This window comes from Bos indicus, chromosome X (genome assembly GCF_029378745.1).
Source record: "Bos indicus isolate NIAB-ARS_2022 breed Sahiwal x Tharparkar chromosome X, NIAB-ARS_B.indTharparkar_mat_pri_1.0, whole genome shotgun sequence".
Taxonomy (NCBI): domain Eukaryota; kingdom Metazoa; phylum Chordata; class Mammalia; order Artiodactyla; family Bovidae; genus Bos; species Bos indicus.
The window spans coordinates 101,031,402-101,051,513 of NC_091789.1; the positions used below are offsets into that span (position 1 = coordinate 101,031,402).

General features: G+C 38.1%; 1 protein-coding gene and 1 non-coding gene across 4 annotated transcripts in view; one reads left to right on the top strand and one right to left on the bottom strand.

Moving 5' to 3' along the window:
- Positions 1–20,112, top strand: part of KLF8 (KLF transcription factor 8) — a 347,052-nt gene that overhangs the window by 60,388 nt on the left and 266,552 nt on the right. The gene's annotated exons all lie outside the window — the stretch shown is intronic.
- On the bottom strand, positions 15,833–15,905 carry TRNAE-UUC (transfer RNA glutamic acid (anticodon UUC)). The gene has a single exon. It is a non-coding gene; the product is annotated as a tRNA-Glu (tRNA).

The following is a 20,112-nucleotide window of genomic DNA, read 5'->3' on the forward strand; positions in this document are numbered from 1 at the left end:
TGACTGTTTGATTGTGGGTGGGAGTGGATGAACAAACAAGAAGGATCACAGAGCAGTTCAGAATTAAAGTTGACTTAACTTTCTGAGTCTCAGATTATCTCCTGCTTTTCTCATGATTTCTTTCAAATGGAGAGACTTAAGGAAATTAACTGCGAGTGGGTGACACTTGGACTATTGATGTAGAGTGTGAAAGCATGTGAAATATTCTTTCCTTAAAGTATTTTAATGGTTCATGAATATTATAACACTGTCGAAATTCCATCTTGTACTTTGGTACAACATTGTGCTCTAATAAATTTCTATGTTGTATTTCTAAATGATCTTTCTAATGAACTAGAATTCTCCTAGCCCTTAAACACCATGTAAGAACCAGAGACATTGACATGGCTATTCTAATTTATCAGTTCAAGTAGCCACTTTGCCATTTTAGCTTTGTCCTCTCCAATATTTGAGTCCTCTCTCAAACAGTAGCTATCATGTTCCTTGTTGCAATCAAATCCATCCAGTGAGTACTCCCTGAGAACTCACAGTATATCACAGTTCTTGTCCTGAGTCCTAAGCAGCAAATGCAGGTACCTCAGAACTGCAGTTTTGTATTTGCTGGGTTTTTGCATTCTATGATAGTTCATGATTCTGGCCTCTTACAGAATTTATAATCAATCTTGGCCAGCTATATTATCTTTGGAAAGAAGGACAAGAAAGACTTGAATGATTATAATACATCTAATCTCAGTTTTCCATTGATTTCAACATTTTTCTCAATCAGAATTGTTAATTAGAATCAGAGAGACAATTTGTTTTACCTTGTTAAGTATGTCACTTTCAGATAGTGATGTTTCAGAAATAAAATTTTCCAAAAGCAAGATTCATGCAAGACTGACAGATTGGTTCATAAGTTCTTCATTAAATGAGAGACAGGCTACTGGCCTCTAATGTTCAAATTCATTCATATTTCGCTTTTTTATCTAATCAATGAGGTAATATGGTATGTTAGGCTCTGCAATCAGACTGACTAAATTAGTCTTAGTGTCTCTATTTCCTAACCTTAGACAAGTTACTTAACCTCTCTGGATTCTCAGTTTGCCCAACCCACTGTGATGGTATGAGTTGTAAAAGGAGCTAATATATTTAAAACACCTATATAGTACTCAATATAAGTTATCTACTACTATCAGTGTGCACAATGAAAAGGAAACTGCTGAATTCCATTACTGCATAAATGATTTGGAAAGTCAGTTATACCTTAGTTGTAAATAAAAATTGTAAATATTTATGATTATTACCTTTTCTATTATTCTTAAAATATATTATGTTTATTTATCTTTTTCTAACGTTCTCACAGTCTTATTTTCACTTACTCACTGTAACATCCCTATGAGATAGGTAGAGTGGAGATTTTGACTTCAATTAACTGAGGCCTAAAACGATTAGGTGATTTGCTGTTGGTCATACAGCAGATCACCTAGAGCCCAGGTCTAGGTTGGAGCCCAGGTCTCCTAACTTCCAATTTCAGATCCTTCCACCACAAAACAATTCACTGTTCTGTTTTTCTTTGTAAATTTTCAATGCAATTATTAGTGTCATTTTATTATCAGTAAAGTATAATGGAAAAACTTCTTTGGGGTGATGAAATTTTGCCATATTACTATGCATATATGTGGTAACTGAGCTGAGTCTATGCTACTGTACCAGGACTTTCTAATTTAGTTTATCTTTTATGGTGTGCATATATGTATTTTTCAATCATAATCTCTCTCTCTCTGTATATATAAATTTATACAACATATACTCATAGACTTAAAGATGGGTGGGGGATATGGAAGTCTTAAATAGGAGGAAATTCTTGGAGAGGGTGTGAATATAGAATGGTGGTGGTGGTTTAGTCATTAAGTCGTGTCTGATTCTTTGTGAGCCCATGGACCGTAGCCCACCAGGCTCCTTTGTCCATGGGATTTTCCAGGCAAGAATACTGGAGTAGGCTGCCAGTTCCTTCTCCAGAGGATCTTCCTGACCAAGGGAGGAGACCCACGTTTCCTGCTCAGCAGGCAGATTTTTTTTTTTTTTTTTTTACCACTGAGTCACCTGGGAAGCTGAATATAGAATGGATTGAGTGTAAATCTGTTATGCAGAAACCAACCTGGCTTTTCTTACATCTTTTCTTAAGAATCAAGAGGTATTTGACATAGTTTGAAATCAAGAGGCCTGTGTGTGAAAGAAAGAGAGGGGAGAAGTCAGAGACTGGTCTACTTCCAAAAGAGTCTTCTTCCCTCCTGCTGGGATCCTCTTTGACTGAAAAGAGCTTTAATTTCCTTTGCCAAGAGTAAGGAAGGGTAAGATAATGGAGAGGGAGTGAAGAAGCAGCCTAGGAGAAGCAAACTGGCTATAAAAAAGAAATTTCATTACCACACCAGATTCCATTAATTTCTGATCATGTAGAAGCCTTTGGATTTTAATTTTTGTTTTAGTGCTGTCTAGTTTCTGTATCAGAGAAGGCAACAGCACCCCACTCCAGTACTCTTGCCTGGAAAATCCCCTGGACAGAGGAGCCTGGTAGGCTCCAGTCCATGGGGTCGCTAAGAGTCAGGCATGACTGAATGACTTCACTTTCACTTTTCACTTTCATGCATTGGAGAAGGAAATGGCAACCCACTCTAGTATTCTTGCCTGGAGAATCCCAGGGACGGGGGGAGCCTAGTTGGCTGCTGTCTATGGGGTTGCACAAAGTCGGACACTACTGAAGTGACTTAGCAGCAGCAGCAGTAGCAGTTTCTGTATGGGGCTCCCAGGTGTCTACTGCCTGCCAATGCAGGAGACACAGGTTCAATCCCTGGGTTGGGAAGATCCCCTGGAGGAGGAAACGAAAATACCCTTCAGTATTGTTGCATGAAAAATCCCCTGGACAGAGGAGGCTGGTGGGCTGCAGTCCATGGGGTCCCAAAGAGTTGGACATGACAGTGACTGAGCATAAGCAGTTTCTGTATACTGATTTGTTTCTCAATCAGCATAGTGGCTGGCATCTCCAGTTTGTCTGCAAACAGAAGAATGGATTGTAGGCATTCAGATCCAAGGTTCCATGAGGAAGGAAACACATAAGTATTTATTGGCTACCAGGAAATGGGAGCCTACCTCATAGATGACCTTTTTTATACTAGTGGAGGATTTTTGAAAAGGAACTTATAAAAAGTATGAGAGTGTGTATGTGTATGTGTAATTATATATATTCTTATCTGTTGAAATCTATGTGTGTCTATGTTACTAGCCTCAGTTCCTGAGTGGCCATTAACCATGAATTCCACTTACATCCTGGCCATTCCCACTTTTACCCTTCTTCCCATGGTTGTTTGGCTACCTTGGAAGTCCTGGCTTCCCACTCAGCATCTCACCCCCAGTCTATGTCTATCCTATAATGGAAATAACCCCCCTATATATTTTTTTAATTTAAATTAATTTATTTTAATTAGAGGCTAATTACTTTACAATATTGTATTGGTTTTGCCATACATCAACATGAATCCACCATGGGTGTTGTGTCCCCTAACCACACCAAAAATTTTCTAAAATAATAAATTTCAAGTCTCTGATGGATATTCCCTCAATCCTATATCAAGTGTAAGTAAAAGCATCTCTGAAAACTTTATTTTTAATTCATCTGTGACCTACAGCTTAAGTAAAACAGTACTCCCTACCTCGTTTCCAACCCAGCTTACTACCCCTAAGCTTCTCTAAAGTGAGAATTCTAGATACCACTACTGTCTTGCCTCCTTTTTTTGTGTAACTGAATCCCACTTTTCCCTGGAGGCTGAGCTGGGCTAATTCGCTTCAGTCGCGTCCAACTTTTTGTGACCCCATGCATGGACTGTAGCCCTACAAGCTCCTCTGTCCATGGAATTCTCCAGGCAAGAATACTGTAGTGGGTTGGCATTTCCTCCTCCAGAAGATCCTCCCAACCTAGGGATTGAACCTGTGACTCCTGTGGCTCCTGCATTGCAGTCAGATTCTTTACTGCTTGAACCACAAATATCAACAACTTCAGATATGCAGGTCATACCACTCTAATGGCAGAAAGGAAAGAGGAACTAAAGAGCCTCTTGATGAAAGTGAAAGAGGAGAGTGAAAAAGCTGGCTTGAAATCAACATTCAAAAAACTAAGATTATGGCATATGGCCCTATCACTTCGTGGCAGATAGGTGGAGAAAAAGTGGAAACAGTGACAGATTTTATTTTCTTGGGCTCCAAAATCACTGTGGATGTTGATTGCAGCCATGAAATTAAAAGACACTTGCTCCTTGGAAGAAAAGCTATGACAGACCTAGGCAGTGTATTAAAAAGCTGAGATGTCACTTTGCCAACAAAGTTCCCACTCCAGTATTCTTGGGCTTCCTTTGTGGCTCAACTGGTAAAGAATCCGCCTGCAGTGCAGGAGACCTGGGTTTGATCCCTGGGTTGGGAAGATGCCCTGGAGAAGGGAAAGGCTCCCCACTCCAGTATTCTGGCCTGAAGAATTCCATGGACTGTATAGTTCATGGGATTGCAAAGAGTTGGACACAACTGAGCAACTTTCATTTTCACTTTCACTCTGCGTATAAGTTAAATAAACAGGATGACAATATACAGCCTTGACGTACTCCTTTCCCAATATGGAACTAGTCCGTTGTTCCATGTCCAGTTCTAACTGTTGCTTCTTGACCTGCTTACAGATTTCTTAGGAGGCTGGTAAGGTGGTCTGGTATTCCCATCTCTTTAAGAATTTTTCACAGTTTGTTGTGATCCACACAGTCGAAGGCTTTGGCATAGTCAATAAAACAGAAGTAGATGTTTTTCTGGAACTCTCTTGTTTTTTCTATGATCCAACAGATGTTGGCAATTTCATCTCTGATTCTTCTGCCTTTGCACTTACTAGATGCTTAATAAACATTTAGGACCCAGTATCTGTTTCAGCAAGAATGGGTGATAGTCTTCCCTGGCCATATTTTGAGTAAAATTTGATCATTTTTACTACCCTTATAGTTGTTATGTTTGATTATTTTCTGTTCCTTGTCAACCAAAATGTTGGTAAATCCACGGAAGTTTATGAACCACTTAGTAAGACATTATTAAAGTTTATTGTGTGCCCTTGTACTATGAGCTGAAGGAGAGATAAGAAAGAAAACTCAGTGATGGCTCATGTCTATTTAAGGAGGTATGACTCATATATGAAAAAAGAACAAAATGTGGACAAGTTCTATTTGGAAGAAAAAAGCATGCTAAAATGAAAATATTTGGGAGTCAGTCCTAATCCGAATTCCAAACCTTGTCTCACAATCAGCTGAAAGCCTTAGGGCAAGTGACTTAACAACTTTGAGCCTATGTTTTCTCATCTGTAAAAATTACTATACCATACAAAAGGGAAATAAGTGAGACAAAACATATAAAATGTCTCATCCCTAGTAGGTACTTAACAATCATAGTAATATGTATTATTCTAATACTCTTGTAAAACATGCTTTAAAGAAAGGTGAAAATATTTTTAAGCTTTTAAATTGGTGACAAGTTTCTGCTTGTTTCATATCGTATTATTTTTAGTTAAAATATAAAGTACTGGAGCTTCCCTGGTGGCTCAGTGGTAAATAATGACCTACCAATGCAGAAGACATGGGTTTGATCCCTGATTTGGGAAGATCCCATATGCCACAGAGCAACTAAGCCCATGTGCCACAACTATTGAGCCTGGGAGCTGCAACTACTGAGCCCACATGCTGCAGCTACTGAAGATCACATGCCCTGGAGCCAGTGCTCCACAAGAGAAGCCACTGCAATGAAAAGCCTGTGTACCACAACTAGAAGAAAGTCCACGCAGCAATGAAGACTCACTATGGACAATAAAAAATAAATAAAAAAAAATATTTTTAAAAATATTTTTTGAAAAAGGTAAAAATACAGTATTCAGTTCAGTTCAGTTTAGTCGCTGAGTCGTGTCTGACTCTTTGCAACCCCATGAATCGCAGCACGCCAGGCCTCCCTGTCCATCACCAACTCCTGGAGTTCACCCAGACCCACGTCCATCGAGTCAGTGATGCCATCCAGCCATGTCATCCTCTGTCATCCCCTTCTCCTCCTGCCCCCATTCCCTCCCAGCATCAGAGTCTTTTCCAATGAGTCAGCTCTTCGCATGAGGTGGCCAAAGTACTGGAGTTTCAGCTTTAGCATCATTCCTTCCAAAGAAATCCCAGGGTTGATCTCCTTCAGAATGGACTGGTTGGATCTCCTTGCCGTGCAAGGGACTCTCAAGAGTCTTATCCAACACCGCAGTTCAAAAGCATCAATTCTTCGGCGCTCAGCCTTCTTCACAGTCCAACTCTCACATCCATACATGACTACTGGAAAAACCATAGCCTTGACTAGACGAACCTTTGTTGGCCAAGTAATGTCTCTGCTTTTGAATATGCTATCTAGGTTGGTCATAACTTTCCTTCCAAGGAGTAAGCGTCTTTTAATTTCATGGCTGCAGTTACCATCTGCAGTGATTTTGGAGCCCCCCAAAATAAAGTCGGACACTGTTTCCACTGTTTCCCCATCTGTTTTTTTTGCCAAGAAAATGCACTGGTCATAGCAAACACCCTCTTCCAGCAACACAAGAGAAGACTCTATACATGGACATGACCCGATGGTCGACACTGAAATCAGATTGATTATATTCTTTGCAGCCAAAGATGGAGAAGCTCTATACAGTCAGCAAAAACAAGACCAGGAGTTGACTGTGGCTCAGATCATGAACTCCTTATTGCCAAATTCAGACTTAAATTGAAGAAAGTAGGGAAAACCACTAGACCACTCAGGTATGACCTAAATCAAATCCCTTATGATTATACAGTGGAAGTGAGAAATAGATTTAAGGGACTAGATCTGATAGATAGAGTGCCTGAAAAATACAGTATTAAGTACTTTTAAATAAAGAGGTGAAGAAATTGAACTTCAGTCTTCAAATGTCCATTTGAGTTTCATGCTTTAAGCTCTATTCAAATGGCACATTTCTGTGTACCTATACTTTGTTTTTCTCTTCCGTTTTTTTTCTTATTATAATGCTAATACCTGGAGTTGAACTTGGTTTTCAGACCTCTGATTTGCCTTGCTGCACTTAATTCCTTTCCTGCTTCTCTTCCTTTGATGTTCTCATACACTATTCTCCAAATCTTCCCTGTTCTCTACCCACTCCTCACTCTGAAAGATACATACACACAATAAATGAGTGAACTCTAGGAGATCAAGGGAGCTGTTGCTAAGCATTCCTGCTTCTTGGCATCTCTAGTGTCTTAGTGAACATGGGTTCTGGAATGAGTGCCTCTGTATGTTTCCTTTCAACATTTTCACCGTTCTAGCCTTCTCCTTAAGTGTATTTGATGAGAGCCAGTACAATCTCCTTACTCAATGAAAAGAGTTATTAATAGTGAGTGGCTATGAAATAAAAAAAACTCATGAAATACTTGACCCTGTTCAAAAGCATAAAACAACCTCTGAATGCCTTAAGACTATAATTTTTCTAGCCATTGGATAAAGGCAGGGGACTTGGACAGAAGACAGTAATAAGACTAGAAAGAAAGGGTTGTTTAAAAGAAAGGATCGATGCAAGGAGTTATTAGTAAGTGGAAGAGTGGTGAAAACAAGATTGAGGGAGAAAAATCAAGATTTCATAGGTAAGTTGTAAGTGTAGTGTTTGGTTTCTATATTTATTTTCCATAAGGATATTTTATATAACTGGAACCAGTCTGGGTGTCCATTTTTCCTCAGCCATTCCTGAAATCTACATAATTGAGGAGTGGAATGCTATGACTGTTTCCATAAAAGAGAGGATGAACTGAAGAAGTATTTTTCTAGGGGATTAATGGCATTTTGGTAGGAAACAGTCTTTGGTCAAATTACATCATGGGGCAATAATAACAGTAGTTAAAATTAATGAAGCATGTCCTATGTACTAGGCACTATTATATGACTTTACCTTTACCTCAAGCAAATATAGTATGAAATTTGTTACATTTATTGTTTATTGTCTTTGTTCTGCCACTAGAATGAAGGATTTATGAAGGCAGGGATCTGTACCTGTTTTGTTGATTTAGATGTCTAAAATGCCTAAAATAAAACTTTGCACATATTAAAATCTCACTTAATATTTGCTGAATAAATAACTTGACCAAAGTCACACAACATATAAATAGCAGAGGTTAGATTTGAAGCCAGGCACACTTTAGCATCTGCTCTCTCTACCTACTCTACTGTCTCTCTGCCTGAAATATGTGCATTATTCATCAGTTTCTGATGCCATGTAAAATACCATGCTTTCCACAGCTATCTTTACATGCCATAGGACATTGTGGACTATATAGGGAGAGGTCAGTGGGGTGTTCTTTCTCATTGACAGAGGATTTTCTTGGGAGAGCTCCCAACCTGCATCAAGCCCCTGTGGATTCAGTTTAGCCTAGCTTATGTACACTATGGTAAAAAAGGGTGATGTCATAAAATCTAGTGTATTTTCTTTTGAGTCTTGGCTATGGCTGAATCAAGAGAAAATGATTCTTCTGTTTGATATATATTTGACATTTTAATGTCCATTCTTTTCACATTCTCATTCTCCTTTCACAACTCACAGGAATAACTCCCTTCATGAAGATCAAAAGTCAGAAGAAGTTCAACTGTGAATTTCATTCAGAAATAGAAGTGCACAGCAAAATCCCTTCAGAAGTCTCTACAGTGAATTAATTTTAGTTTAGCAGTCATTTCAGCAGGCTTGATTGAGAGGGCACTGAAAGGGCCCTAGTGTCAGAGTCAGCTCAGCATCTGAACGAGTTTTCCAGTTTATGCCTTCATAGGATCTACAGTATGATTAATATTGTTTTTTTTTTTTTTTCCACCTGCACTTTTAAGAGGCATTTTAAAAAATGGCTGGTGGTGCTTACAAATTCCTGACATCCTTTCATGCCCCCATCCTCCATAGTCTAGTGACATCAAATGTAACCCTTCCTCATTTACCTGGACCTTACAAGTGATTTCTTAGTGTCTTCTCAGAATAAGAGGGGAGCAGAGAGACAGATCTTCGCATAACACTTTTCAAGGTCTTAAGGAATATAATGCGCCATATAGTAGATATGCAATGGAATATCTTGACCTTGTCTAAAGAATGAAAATTAGTCAAGATGATTTCATGTGTTAGAGTCCACACTCACCAAGGCATGAATAATTCAGTTCTCTCCATTAGATTATGAAGCTTTGAAATCTCATTAACACATTGTCTAACACCTCGTCTAGTGCTCAGCAAATATGTTCTTCTATTTTTTGATAAATAATGTTTTCTCCAGCTTTGTTGAAATATAATATTGTATAAGTTAAAGGTATAAAATGTGATTATTTGATATATGTATTTATTGTGAAATGATTACCACGATGAAGTTAATTAACACATCTATCATCTCATGTAGATACAATTTTTTTTTGTGTCTGGTAACAACTTTTAGGATCTATATTCTCTTAGCAACTTTCAAGGATACAATATGGTATTGTTAACTATAGTCATCATGCTGTAAAGTACTAAAACTTATTCCTTATATTTAGAAATAGCCACTTTCACCCATTTTTTCCCACTCCTCTGCCCCTGACCACAACCCATCTACTCTGTTTCTATGAGTTCATTTTTTTAAGATTCTATATATAAGTGATATCTTAGAGTATTTGTCTTTCTCTGATTTATTTCACTTGCATAATGCCCTCAAGGTACACCCATGTAGTCACAAATGTCAAGATTTCCTTCTTTTTCTGGATGATTAGCATTCCATTCCATTTCTTTATCCATGCATCAGTTGCTGGACACTTAGGTTGTTTCCATGTCTTGATTATTTTAAATAATGTCTACAACAAGCATGATGTTGCAGATGTCTCTTTCAGGTACTGATTTTATCCCCTTTTTATATGTAGGCATACCTCATTCTATTGTGCTTTAATTTATACAGATAATTGTGTGTGTGTATTTTTCAAATTATAGGTTTGTGGTAACCCTGCATTGAGCAAATCTATTGGCACTATTTTTCCAACATTTGCTTACTTCATATCTCTGTCATATTTTGGTAATTCTCATGCTATTTCAAGCTTTTTCATTATTACTATATTTATTATGGTGATTTGTGATAGATGTTCTTTTATATTACAATGGTTTTGGGGCATCACAGATCATGCCTGTATGTGACAGACGTAATTGATAGATGGTATGTGTATTCTGACTTCTTTGCTGACTGGTTGTGCCTTCATCTCTCTCTGTTCAGATCTCCTTATTACCTGAGACACAACAATATTGAAATCAGGCCAATTAATAACCTTACAATGGCCTATAAGTGTTCAAGTAAAAGGAAAAGTCACATGTCTCTCACTTTAAATCAAAAGCTAGAACTTATTAAGCTTAGTGAGAAAAGCGTGTTGAAAGCTGCTGCTGCTGCTAAGTCGCTTCAGTCATGTCCGACTCTGTGTGACCCCATAGACGGCAGCCCACCAGGCTCCCCCGTCCCTGGGATTCTCCAGGCAAGAACACTGGAGTGGGTTGCCATTTCCTTCTCCATGTTGACAGCTAAGACAGGCCAAAAGCTACACCTCTTGCATGCATCAAATAGACAAGTTGTGAATGCAAAGGAAAAGTATTTCTTAAAGGAAATTGAAAGGTGCTACTCCACTGAACATATGAACCATAATAAAGCAAAAACAACCTTTTTGCTGGTATGGAGAGATTTGAGTGGTCTAGACAGAAATCAAACCAGCCACAACATTCCCCTAAGCCAAACCTTATCCAAAGCAAAGCCCTGACTCTCCTCAATTCTGTGAAGGCTGAAAGAAGTGAGGAAGCTGCAGAAGAAAAGTGTGAAGCTAGAAGAGCTTAGTTCATTAGATTTAAGGGAAGAAGCCTTCTACCTAACATAAAAGTGCAAGGTGAAGCACTTCTTGAAAGTGCTGATGTAAAAGCTGAAGCAAGTTATCCAGAAATTCTAAGATAATTAATGAAGGTGGCTACACTGAACAACAGATTTTCAAATAGATGAATCAACCTTCTATTGGAAGAAGATGCCATCTAGGACTTTTAGAGCCATAAATGAGAAGTCAATGCCTGGTTTCAAAGGACAGGCTGACTCTCTTCTTGGGGGCTAAGGTAGCTGGTAACTGGTAAGCCAGTGCTCATTTACCATTCCAAAAATCCCAGGACTATTAAGAACTATGTTAGACATTCTGCCGGTCTTCTGTAGAAGGAAGAACGATGCCTGAATGACAAGTATATCTGTTTATAGCATTGTTTACTGAATATTTTAAGCTTACTGTTGAGACCTAGTTCTTGGAAAAAATTGATTCCTTTTTAAACATTAATGTTCATTGGCATTGATACCTGGTCACTGAAGAGCTCTTGATGGATATGCCACAAGATTAATGTTGTTTTCATGCTTGTTAACACGACATCCATTCTGCAGTCCATAGATCGAGGAATAATTTTGACTTTCAAGTCATATTGTTTAAGAAATATATTTTTTAAAGCTATAGCTGCTATAGATAATAATTTCTTTCATGGATTAGGACAAAGTAAAGGAAAAATCTTCTGGAAAGGATTAACCATGCTAGATACCATGAAGAACAGTCATGAATCATGGAAAGAGGTTAAAATATCAATATAAACTGGAGTTTGGAAGTTGATTCCAATCCTCATGATTTCTGTAGAGGATGTATATTCAGATGTGATGAAAATAGAAAGAGAAAACTAGAATTAGAAGTAGAGACTGAAAATGTGACTGAGTTGCTGCAATCTCATGATAAAAATTTATTGGGTGAGGAGTTGTTTCTTAAGGATGGTCAAAGAAAGTTGTTTCTGGAGATGGACTCTCCTGCTGGTGAAGACACTGTGAAGATTGTTGGAATGACAACAAAGGAATTAGAATATTACATAAACTTAGTTGATAAAGTTGTGGTAGAGTTTGAGAAGATTGACTCCAATTTTCAAAGAAGTGCTACCATGGATAAAATGCTATCATCAAATAGTATTTCATACTACAAAGAAATACTTCATGAATGGAAGACTCAATTGATACTGCAAACTGTATTGTTGTCTTATTTTAAGAAGTTGCTACAGCCACCCCAACCTTCAGTAACCACCAACCTGACCAGTCAGCAGCCATCAACATTGAGGCAAGACCCGGCACCACCATCTGAACTGAAGGCTCATTTTTTGTTTAGCAATAAAGTATTTTTTAAGTAAGTTATGCACATTTGAGAAATTTGTATGCAGGTCAGGAAACAACAGTTAGAACTGGACGTGGAACAACAGACTGGTTCCAAATAGGAAAAGGAGTACGTCAAGGCTGTATATTGTCACCCTGCTTATTTAACTTATATGCAGAGTACATCATGAGAAAAGCTGGGCTGGAAGAAGCACAAGCTGAAATCAAGATTGCTGGAAGAAATATCAGTAACCTCAGATATGCAGATGACACCACCCTTATGGCAGAAAGTGAAGAGGAACTAAAAAGCCTCTTGATGAAGGTGAAAGAGGCGAGTGAAAAAGTTGGCTTAAAGCTCAACATTCAGAAAACAAAGATCATGGCATCCAGTCCCATCATTTCATGGGAAACAGATGCGGAAACAGTGTCAAACTTTATTTTGGGGGTCTCCAAAATCACTGCAGATGGTGATTGCAGCCATGAATTTAAAAGACGCTTACTCCGTGGAAGAAAAGTTATGACCAACCTAGATGGGAACACGTGTATACCTGTGGCAGATTCATGTTGATATATGGCAAAACCAATACAATATTTTAAAGTTAAAAAAAAAAAAAACTAAAAAATTAAAAAAAAAAAGAAAAGCAGAGACATTACTTTGCCAACAAAGGTCCGTCTAGTTAAGGCTATGGTTTTTCCAGTGGTCATGTATGGATGTGAGAGTTGGACTGTGAAGAAGGCTGAGCGCTGAAGAATTGATGCTTTTGAACTGTGGTGTTGGAGAAGACTCTTGAGAGTCCCTTGGACCGCAAGGAGATCCAACCGGTCCATTCTGAAGGAGATCAGGCCTGGGATTTCTTTGGAAGGAATGATGGTAAAGCTGAAACTCCAGTACTTTGGCCACCTCATGCGAAGAGTTGACTCATTGTAAAAGACTCTGATTCTGGGAGGGATTGGAGGCAGGAGGAGAAGGGGACGACAGAGGATGAGAGGGCTGGATGGCATCACTGACTCGATGGACGTGAGTCTGAGTGAACTCCGGGAGTTGGTGATGGACGGGGAGGCCTGGCGTGCTTCAACTCATGGGGTCGCAAAGAGTCAGACACGACTGAGCGACTGAACTGAACTGAACTGAACTGATGCACGTTTTTAGATAAAATACTCTTATGCGTTTAGTTAATAGACTGTGTGACTGTGTGCTAACTCACTTCAGTCGTGTTCGTCTCTTCCACCCTATGGACTATAACCTGCCAGGCTCCTCTGTCCTTGGGATTCTCCAGGCAAAATTATTGGTGTGCATTGCCATGCTCTCCTCCAGGATCTTCCTAACCCAAGGATCAAACCTGCATCTCCTGTGGCCCCTGCATTGCAGGTAGGTTCTTTACTACTGAACCACCAGGGAAGCCTGAATAGACTATAATATAATGCAAACATAAACTTTTATATTCACTGGGAAACCTAAAAATGTGTGTGACTCAATTGTGCTATTTTCCTTATTGTGGTGGTTTGGAACTAAACTCACAGGTGTGCCTTGTCTTACCGATAAGTGAGATTGCTGTATTATATTGTAGTTCTATTTTTAGCTGTTTTTGTTTTGTTTTGTTTTGTTTTTTTTGAGGCACCACCATACTGTTCTCCATAGTGGGTGTACCGATTTACATTACTACCAACAGTGCATAGGTGCCCCTTTTATTCTTTACATTTTCCTGGTAATTAGTGATGTTGAGCATATTTTCATGTATCAGTTGACCATGTGACTGTCTTCTATAGAAAAATGATCCAAAGGTCTTATGCTCCTTTTTAAACTGGATTCTTTCTTCCTTTCTTTTTTTGGTATTGAGTTATATGGGTTTCTTATATATTTTTGGAGAAGGGAATGGCAACCCACTCCAGTATCCTTGCCTGAAGAATCCCATAGACAGAGGAGCCTGGCAGGCTAAAGTCCATGGGGTTGCAAAGAGTCGGACACAACTGAGCGACTAACACTTACATATTTTGGATATTAACCCCTTACCAGATAGATAGTTTTCAAATATTTTTTCTCATTCTGTTAGGTTGTCTTTCATTTTATTTGCTTATTTATTTATATATTTATTACTGTTCAGAAGCTTTTTAGTTTTATATAGTCTTACTTATTGTGTTTTCGTTTTTTATGCTTTTATTGTCATATCCAAAAATTTGTTGCCAAATGGTGCAAAATTCCATTTATAAAATGAATAATTTTCTGGAGATCTAATTGACAGCATGGTGAATATAGTTAACAATAATATATACTTGAAAGTTGCTAAGAGAGTGGACCTCAAAGGTTCTCACCACATGCCAAAAACGGGTAATTATGTGAGGTAATAGATTTGTTAACTAACCTTATTCTAGTAATCATTTTGAAATATATACTTATATATGTAAAAATTCAATATTAAGTTTATTAATATTTAAAAACTCAATAACTTAACATTAAGGAGTTTCTTTACCTACATTTTTTTCCTAGGAGTTTTATGGTTTCCAGTCTTACATTTAGGTCTTTAATCCACTTCAGGTTAACTTTTTGAGTGACATAAAAGGGAGTTCAATTTCATTTTTTGCATGTGTACATCTAGTTTTCCTAACACTGTTTATTGAAGAGACTGTCTTTTCCTCATTGAGTATTGTCTGCTCCCTTGTCAAATGTTAACTGACGGTATATGCATGAGTTTATTTCTGGACTTTATTTCTGAAATTGAGGTCTACTCTCTTACTAATTTTCAAGTATACAATACATTGTTGTTAACTATATGTACCATCCTGTCAGTTAGATCTCCAGTAAATTATTCATCTTATAAATGGAATTTTATGCCATTTACCAATGTCTTACAGTTTTTACTGCACAGATCTTTCACATTTTGGTTAAATTTTTCTTAAGTATTTTATTGGTTTTGATACTGTTGCAAATGGGATTGTTTTATTTGTTTTTCAGATAGTTTGTTGTTAGTGTAAAGAAACATAACTGATTTTTGTATATTGATTTTGTATCCTGCAATTTTATTCATTCTAACAATTACTGTTTAGTAGTTCTTACAATTATTTGTTTGGAGAAGGCAATGGCAACCCACTCTACTACTCTTGCGTGGAAAATCCCATGGACAGAGGAGCCTGGTAGGCTGCAGTCCACAGGGTTGCTGAGAGTTGGACATGACTGAACGACTTCACTTCCACTTTATTTGTTAAGTCTAACAATTGTTTGGTGGAATCTTTAGGCTTTTCTATATATGAGATGTCATCTGCAAATAGAGCAATTTTATTTCTTTTCTGTTTTGGATGACTTATTACTTTCTCTTGCTTGATTGCTCTGGCTAGGACTTCTGGTACTACATTGAATAGGAGTGCTGGGAGTAAACATCCTTATCTTGTTGATCTTAGAGGAAATGCTTTCAGCCTTTCGTCATTGAGTATGATGTCATCTGTGGGCTGGTCCTATGGAGCCTTTATTATGTTGAAGTAAGTTTCTTCTATGAAACTTACTATGAAAGAGCACTGTATTTATTAAATATTTTTTCTTTATCTGTTGAGCTGATAATGTGAATTTTTCCTTTATTCTCTCTCTTTTTTTTTTTTTTTTTGGCCACACTGTATGGCTTTCAGGATCTTAGTTCCTTGACCAGGGATTGAACCTGGGCCCTCAGCAGTGAAAGTGTAGAGTCCTAACTACTAGACCATCAAGGAATTAATTCCTGCTATCATTTGTTCTTTTACTATAGTGTGCCACATGATTGATTGGCATATGTGGAATCATTTTTATATCCTTGGGATAAATCCCGCTTGAACATGGTATCAGTGAAGTTGCTCAGTCGTGTCTGACTCTTTGTGATCCCATGAACTGTAGCCTACCAGGCTCCTCCATCCATGGAATTTTCCAGGCAAGAGTACTGGAGTGGATTCCCATTTCCTTCTCCAGGGGATCTTCCCGACCCAGGGATCGAACCCAGGTCTCCCGAATTGCAGGCAGACACTTTACCGTTTGAGCTACCAGGGAAGCCCCTCGAACATGGTATATGCTCTTTTAATGTGCTGTTGAATTAGTTGTCTTAGTATCTTGTTGAGAATTTTTGCATCCATATTCATTAGTGATATTGGCCTATGGCTTTCTTATAGTGTCCTTATCTGCTTTTGAGTCAGGGTAAAGCTGATTTCCTAACATGAATTTGAGAGTATCCCCTCCTCTTCAATTTTTTTGGAGGAGTAGAGGAGGATTGGTAATTCTTCTTTAAATATTTGGTCGAATTCACCAATAAACCCACCTAGTCCTGACCTTGCCTTATTTGGGAGATTTTTTATTAATGATTCAGTTTTCTTACTTGTTATTAGTCTGTTCATATTTTCTATTTTTTCATGATTCACACTTGATAGATTATATTATTATAGGAATCTACTTCCTCTAGTTAGGATGTCCAATAAGTTGGTGTATCATTTTTTATAGTCTTGGTATCTCTGGTACCAGTGGTAATGCCACTTCTTTCACTTGTAATTTTTAAAATTTAATTTATCTTTTTTATTTCTTGGTTAGTATAGCTAAAGATTAGTCATTTCCTTTACCTTTCCAAAGAACCAGTTCTTGCTTTTTTTAATCTTCTCTATTGTGTTATTATTCTCTCTTCCCTTTACATCTGCTCTGATCTTTATTATTTCTTTACTTCTGCTAACTTTGGGCCTAGTTTTTCTAGTTCCTTGAGGTGTAATGTTAGGCTGTTTGAGATATTTCTTTGCTCTTAAATGTGTATGTTTATAGTCATAAACTTTCTTCTTAAAACTGCCTTTGCTGCACCCCATAAGTTCTGATACGTTGTATTTCTTTTTTTATTTTTTATTTTCCTTTTGATTTCTTCTTTGATTTTTCAGGAGTGTGTCATTTAATTTCTATGTATTTGTGAATTTTCTAGCTTTCCTCCTGTTTTTTATTTCTGTTAGTATTTTTTATATGAGAGGACATATCTCCGGATTGTGGTATATTTCTGTCTGAAATACTTAAGTACTCTCTGCCTCTAAGATCTTCATTTATCCAATTGCAAAACTGGACAAAATATATACTATAACAGGAGTGGTTCAAATCTGTTCATGGACAAAGATAATGTATAGTAGAAATCCGTGATGATTTTGGAGTGTGTCTAAGTCTCTGAACTTTAGCTGTATCATCTGCAGAAAGGGAAAAATAATTTGTAATTTCTAGCATTCGGAGAAATATTAAATAAGAGCATACATATAAAGTACCCACAGTGCCTAGCACTTATTTTTTATTAAATAAATTTTAGTGACTTTTGAAACTGTTGTTACTGACTTTGGTTTTGTGAAGAACAGTACCTCAAAACACCAAAGTCAGGTAGCCTTAATTTATCTCAGGAAAACTGTTCATCTTCCTCTCCTTCATCTATTCATCTTACTTTGTCCCATTATTAACCCAGCCAAAGCACAACTCAGTGTTCCCATGGCTGTAATCAACCTGCTTCTTTCAGCCTTCTCTTTTTCAGTAAATTGTGCCTCCTTTCAGTTTATCAGGCCAAAGACCTTAGAGTCATCATTATATTCTGTATTTGATAAATAGAGCACATGCTGTTAGCTATAATCTTATAAAAGAGAATCTCCTAAATCCCACCACTTTTCACCAACTCCAGCATACCAAACTGGTCTGTGCTACCACCATCTCTCCCCTAGTAGTACCCTCTATTCTTTATCTGTCCCTAAAAATGTATTCCTAATACATCAGCAAGAGTGATCCTATTATAACCAAAGGCATATCAGGTCAGTTCCATGCTCAAATCTCTCCAATGGCATCCCATCAAACTGAAAGCCAAAGTACTTACCTTGGCATACAAGAAAGTGCACGATTTTGTACCTGCTCCCTCTCTGACCCCATCTCTTATCCCCTGTCTCCATTCACTGTGTTTAAGCTATAACAACTTTGAATTTGCCATTCCTTCTGCTGGGAATCCTCTTCCCTGCAATATCCACGTGACTAACCTTCTGCTTTTTTCAGTCTTCTGTTAAAATGTTACCTCCCCAGACAGGTTTATATAAAAAAATAACACCCTCGTGAGTACCCCCATCCCTACTACCCTCTCTGATTTTATCTGACATATTCTATACTGTTTATTGTCCTTTCATTCCGACCAGTATTTAATAACCTTCATAAGGGACACTGTTCTTTACACTAACTCCCAGTACTGAATAAATGAACAACTAGCTCAGTGCCTACTATGTTACAAACACTGTATCAAGCACCAGGGCTACATACAACACATTAGCTCTAGCCTGGAGGAGTTCAAAGAAGTAATATAAATGCACAATTCCTATTATAATGCTAGGTACTATAATAATGATCTTTACCAGGTGCTGTGGTAGTTTAGAGGATGGAGCTCAAATGTGTGATGGATGGCAAGAAAGTCTTCATGAGGAAGGTAATGCTAGACGTAGAATTTGAGCTGAATCTGAAGGATGAATATTCAATAAGCGAAAGAGGAGTAAAAGGTGGTGATAGGAGGGAAATGTTGAGAAGACATTCTAACTAAAGAAAAAAGCAAGTAAAATGACATCAGATCAGATCAGGTCAGTCGCTCAGTCGTGTCCGACTCTTTGCGACCCCATGAATTGCAGCACGCCAGGCCTCCCTGTCTATCACAAACTCCCGGAGTTCACTGAGACTCACGTCCATCGAGTCAGTGATGCCATCCAGCCATCTCATCCTCTGTCGTCCCCTTCTCCTCCTGCCCCCATTCCCTCCCATCATCAGAGTCTTTTCCAATGAGTTAACTCTTCGCATGAGGTAGCCAAAGTACTGGAGTTTCAGCTTTAGCATCATTCCTTCCAAAGAAATCCCAGGGCTGATCTCCTTCAGAATGGACTGGTTGGATCTCCTTGCCGTGCAAGGGACTCTCAAGAGTCTTCTCCAACACCACAGTTCAAAAGCATCAATTCTTCAGCGCTCAGCCTTCTTCACAGTCCAACTCTCATATCCATACATGACTACTGGAAAAGCCATAGCCTTGACTAGACGAACCTTTGTTGGCCAAGTAATGTCTCTGCTTTTGAATATGCTATCTAGGTTGGTCATAACCTTCTTTCCAAGGAGTAAGCGTCTTTTAATTTCATGGCTGCAGTCACCATCTGTAGTGATTTTGGAGCCCAGAAAAATAAAGTCTGACACTGTTTCCACTGTTTCCCCATCTATTTCCCATGAAGTGATGGGACTGGATGCCATGATCTTCGTTTTCTGAATATTGAGCTTTAAGCCAACTTTTTCACTCTCCACTTTCACTTTCATCAAGAGACTTTTTATTTCCTCTTCACTTTCTGCCATAAGGGTGGTGTCATCTGCATATCTGAGGTTATTGATATTTCTCCCGGCAATCTTGATTCCAGTTTGTGTTTCTTCCAGTCCAGCGTTTCTCATGATGTACTCTGCATATAAGTTAAATAAACAGGGTGACAATATACAGCCTTGACATACTCCTTTTCCTATTTGGAACCAGTCTGTTGTTCTATGTCCAGTTCTAACTGTTGCTTCCTGACCTGCATACAAATTTCTCAAGAGGCAGATCAGGTGGTCTGGTATTCCTATCTCTTTCAGAATTTTCCACAGTTTATTGTGATCCACACAGAGATGTGAAATATAGCAGCAGCTATGTATAAAGAGAATGAATAAATTTTTCTTGAAACTAGGGTATTGTGCATACATGGTATGGAAGGGGGATTTTTACTCATCTTTGTCAAGGGACTTGTCTTTTCTCAACCCAGTCAAAAAATAGAGTGAATAGGATGAGTATATAAAACGTGCAAAGTTCCATTCACTGAGGAAGGATCCCTGATAGATCAGAGGAGCTAGTGATGATTTTAGAAATTATTTGAATTATGTCCTTCAGACCTGGATTATGTTCCTCAG